The sequence below is a fragment of the Meleagris gallopavo genome, chromosome 2, assembly GCF_000146605.3.
Source record: "Meleagris gallopavo isolate NT-WF06-2002-E0010 breed Aviagen turkey brand Nicholas breeding stock chromosome 2, Turkey_5.1, whole genome shotgun sequence".
In the NCBI taxonomy this organism is placed as follows: Eukaryota; Metazoa; Chordata; class Aves; order Galliformes; family Phasianidae; genus Meleagris; species Meleagris gallopavo.
In genome coordinates this window covers 44363369-44368258 of record NC_015012.2, presented here as the reverse complement: position 1 = coordinate 44368258, position 4890 = coordinate 44363369, and the positions used below count along the sequence as shown (strand labels likewise).

At 41.9% G+C, this 4890-nt stretch overlaps 1 long non-coding RNA gene across 2 annotated transcripts; it reads right to left on the bottom strand.

Moving 5' to 3' along the window:
• Positions 1-217: 217 nt before the first annotated feature.
• LOC104909710 lies at positions 218-4749 on the bottom strand. Of its 2 annotated transcripts, XR_004158891.1 has the most exons (4): positions 4611-4749; positions 3695-3802; positions 2798-2859; positions 218-1225 (listed from the first exon to the last, which is right to left on the bottom strand). It is a non-coding gene; the product is annotated as an uncharacterized LOC104909710 (long non-coding RNA). The 2 variants fall into 2 exon arrangements; XR_002112066.2 differs by having other exon boundaries at positions 3695-4749.
• Positions 4750-4890: the final 141 nt, after the last annotated feature.

Genomic DNA, 4890 nt, shown 5'->3' with positions numbered 1-4890 from the left:
AGGAAGGCGTTGGAGAATTATAGGTTCACATCCAAAAACCAACAACCAAATGAAACAACCAACCAAACGCAAAAAAAACCCCAACAACAACAAAAAAAACACCCCAAGCAAAACTGATCTCATTTCCCCATGTTTTCCAGGCAGGACTTGAGGCAAGTATAGCCTCAGAGAGAAGGCAAGTAGTAATTCACAGCTGTCAGATAACAGTGGTACTTACTTTTTTTTGGAGGCTTTCATTCTTTCTCTAGAAATATTCTTGCTTGTTGCACTGTATGAAGTATCCCTTGTTTAACTCAGGCTTCCTTATCTTGTGACAAAAAAAAAACAACAGTTATTTAAAGTTATTAGAAAGGTTCTGCCAAGCATACTCTGAAATTACAGCATATTTACCTGAACAGGAAGATAGTGCAGCTCCTCTACCAGTCTCCAGTGCTTAGAGAGATGCAGGTGTTTGCTGTTTCCTGAGTAGCATTAAAGTCGAGGCACAGACCCTCCTTATCAGAGGGGTATCTGAATGCCTAGAACCTCATGCTCTCCAGAAGATGACAGGTGCAGCGTACAGCTGTTGTGGTGCAGCCAGCCATCCAGGCCTTGGAGTGTACTGTTTCTCAACAGCCCTTGGTACCTGAACTTGCACTCTCTGCACTGAGGCAGCAGAATGTGAGGATGGTCTTTGGCTGTAAGTTAGAGGATGTCCTCCTGTTCTGCTCTAAAATTTTTGCTTATACGTGCTCAGAATAAGTATAAATATTGACCATAAACATGGGCTGTCTCAGTTGTGATCACTGCTCTCTCCATCTCCTATGTGTGCCTCTTTGTTCCTCTTTTGCTTTTCCCTTCATACTTTGTTTTTTCTTTCTCACTTGGACATTCCCATTTCTTCCTGTGTCCCTATCTTTCTCTGCTATTTCAGCTGCTGTGCTAGTGATGAGTACAGATCCCCCTGGTTGTTGTGCTCTATAGTTCCTAGAACTACATTTATGTCTATTTGTTCTTGGAACCAGATAGTAAAAATAGTCTAACAGCCATGGAAATAGTGAGGGAGATGAGTACATGTATTGTACATTGCTTTCATGGATTGCCAAAAGGTGGAAACCCTGTTGCTTGATATTGACTTTTCCCATGTCTCAAAGCTAGCCTGCAGCTAACTAAGTTGATCTTGGAGGCCTGGGAAAGGACATGCTCCACTGAGTAGAGTTGCACCTCTTGGAAAGAGAGAGAAAATCTGAAAGAAAAATAATTGAGAGAGAAAAGATGAAAATGGGTAGTGAGGAAAAAGAAAGCTTGATAAAGTATAAGGAAAAAAGCCAAAAAAAACCCAAACCAGACAAAAGAGCTGTCAGAGAAAATACTGCATGTAATCTAGTATCCTGACTTGGAATGTGATTGTACATGTGTGGGAGAGGGGGGCGTAAACTTCTATAACTGCCCCCCAAAGGAGATCTCACTCTGATCTCAAGGAATCCACTATTTTATCTCTAAGATTGAAGTCTTGTATTTTTTCCATCCTGGTTTCTTAATGAGATGTATGAACAAGATGTTACCAAGAGCTCTATGAACATGCAGAATTTATGGGGCTGCGGTTAAGGTTCTTCACTTCAGCATGGAAGAGCAATGATTTCAGCACAGAACCACTGCGGCTAGCTTTCAGAGGTGGGGGTGAAGTGACTCAAGAGGAATTAAGAAGGGCCCTGCTATCTTCTGCTTTGAATTGAGCTTTGCCGTTAAGATACTCTCATTGTAATATGAGCTACTACTACCAAGTTCATCACCACGGACTCTGCTGTGAAGCCACCAGGTAGTGGAGCTACAGACAGTCCAGCAGAAGGGCTGCCCCTTTTCCTGACATGGAGAGCTGAAGAAAAGACTGGTGTGGGCAGTCTTCTTGCTCTAGGATGGGTGATACTGATGGGTTTACACTTGTGTTGCTTTGGGCTACCTCATCTATAGCAGATTTGTATGGGAGACAAACATTTGGGAGTATGAAACAGCATCATAAAGTTCCATAATGAGCAGGGTGGATGATGACTGCCCGAACACAGCCCAAGGCCCTCTTTTATTTGGCATGTCTATAGGACATGTTTTTCTGTATAGTTTAGTCACAGAAAGAATGCTATAATCTGTCATTGTGTCCTAAGGTGTCTGCATATTCAATGATGTCACTGCTATGTTGCTTATGTTGTCCCAGAGGATATCAAGGTTTTTAAGTTTCTCTGAAGCATTAGTAAGTTATCTGGAGTGTTATGCTAAAACTGGAACTTCCTAGGATTCGACCAGAGTAGGTATTGATCCGTGTCCCTTATGCTGTCACCCAGACATATGTAAGTAGTACTCTAGAGCCATAAGTAGACAGGGAGTGTATGTCTTCTCCTCTAGACTACATAGTTTTCATTCTGTTTCTGAAATAGCTGTGACATTTAGGGGTCTAAAGACAGCTCCAAACAAAGATGCTGGTGTTTGTATTTTAGCTGTACTTCCATATCTCTTTCTCCTTTGCTCCCCTTTCATCACTGCTTCTGCCTTTGCTCTTTCCCTGGCTTGCTGCCTTCCCACCTTCCCCCTCCCGCTTTTTTTGTTCACTACTCCACATCTATTTTTTCTGCTTCTGTCATCACCAGTCAACATCTTCCTTGGCTATGTATTCCCTTGCATATCTCAGTATCAAAGAGCACTGTTTATTTTATTACATGCAGAGGACAAAATGCTTGAAATGCTAATTTGACCCCAAGATCTGTCCGCAAAGAAGAATTGAAGGCATTCTCTAAAGAGGATACAGTTGCAGGCTTTGTATACAAACCCATCGTCTTCTTGACCTGTGTTCAGTTCTTGCAGTTCATGAAGTTGAAGTTCCAGGAAAGCCTTGGAAAAAATGGGAATTGCTTTACTTGTAGGGTAACGTTAATGCTCATTCTCATGAATCTCTCACTGGGATGTTTTAGATTTCTTTCACAAACTGAGCCTTGCAGCACACTGATACGATATGGTGGCAAATATTGATAATTCACTTTTGGAGCAAGAAATGAAAACAAGTGTGAATGCTACGGAGCTCAGGTCACCTTGACATCGTCTATGCCAGACAATTGAATTGACTTTACTGAATGAATCATTATGTCTATGACCAACAATTACAGTAAGTAATATCAGGAACGTTCCCAGATTTCTGCTGCTGGGACTTTGAGCTGATCTTTCCCAACTGCCAGCTTTTCTTTCAGATTCTGGTGCACATGCTGTGCACAGTAGGAGCATAATGGATGAGATCAATGAAATTTTGTCAACCAGCTACTAGACCATGCTTACTTTAGGAAAAGAAAGTAGCTCTTGAGGAAATGCTCAAATATTGCTCAAATATCACATCAGACATACATCAGATCCATTGATTAACTTATAGGGGGAAATGGATGGCTTCTCAAACAGGTGAAATGCTGACCAGGGATTTATTGTTATATGGCATACAGGAGACCACTCATGGTTCAGAACCGAGCTAACACTCAACATGAAAGTCACATTTCTTACTAGGGAAGGGCTTGAGAAGCAGCCAATGTTTCACACACATTCAAGCAGAGCCGTGAGAACACTGCACATCAGTGCACTGTGAGAGCCTACATCAAGCTCTGTCCCTGTTGGTTTAACTTAGAGGTGGTCCTACAGAGAAATTTCCCTGGTCATGGGGAGCTGTCAGAATCTGCCATCTAACCTTTGGCATCCCAGTGTGATCAACCGTTGCTCAGCCCAGCTGGTATAAAACAGTTTCTTGTGTTCAAAGCCAGCCATCAGACTCTGCTCTTCTTCCTCAGGCACAGACCTAGACACAAATGTTACCTCTAAGCTTAATTATGACAAAACAATTTAACTGGCAGACAAGTGAAATTTCCTCAAAAGCATCTCTTGATACAAGCACAGTAGCTCTTCTACCTTCAGCACACATCTTTGTCAAGCTCACAGTACAGCCCTGGTCTTCACATCTGTTATAAAACCCATGTCAGATAGACTGTATAGTGGTCAGAGCCTTCTTTAGTTTGCAACTAACTGTTTTAGAAATTGTAGTTCTACCCAAAACCATAGACATCCGTGGTCAAAGCTATAAGTGGCAGTAGATAAAGGATTGCTGGAGATACGCTTCAAAGGTGCTGGCTCTGTGCTCCCTCCTGCAAAGGGAGAATGGGGCTGTAGACCTTATAATCCAGAACAAAGTGCAGAATGTGTATTGTTGCCTCTGATCTGACTGAGGGAGTTCTGTATGAGATGTGCCCATGTCCCCACGAAATGAAGCCCAGCTCTGGCTCTCCCTTCCCTTCTTTTCACACTCAAAAATCCAGCAGAATAGAAAAGCGAAACAATTTGTTTTCCATTCATTTTTGAGAGGCAGAAAGGGAAACTGGTCATTTTGCATTTTACTTATGGGGAAGATTTTGTGAAAATAAAATGAACAAGGACATGTAAAAGTGTTTTATAAATAGATGGAGCCAACTTTAAAAAAATCCTGGATTTTGGACTGGAACAGAGAGCCTTCTTTTAATTATGCTATGGAAAGGAAAGACATCCAAATTAAATCTGTACAAGTGATGAAGTAGCACTCTGGACAAGTAATAAACCATTACTGCAGTACTCACTTCTGTTTGCTGAAGAAAGACTTCATAGTTCTCTCTGAGGCAACTTTCTCTCCTGCTGAGTGGCTGCATCACTCACTGTTGCGTTCTGCAACAGCCTCTGCTCTTTCCAATTAACTCTCTGCTTTGCCCTTGCACCTACATATTTATGTCAGCATTAGTGCCTCACTCACCCCTAAGGAGTTAACTGCTTTTATTACACAATCTGCTTGACATTCAGGATGAATAGGAAACGGCTCGCCCCTCCTCTCCGACAATATTTTCGTGCTCTTTAAATCTCTGT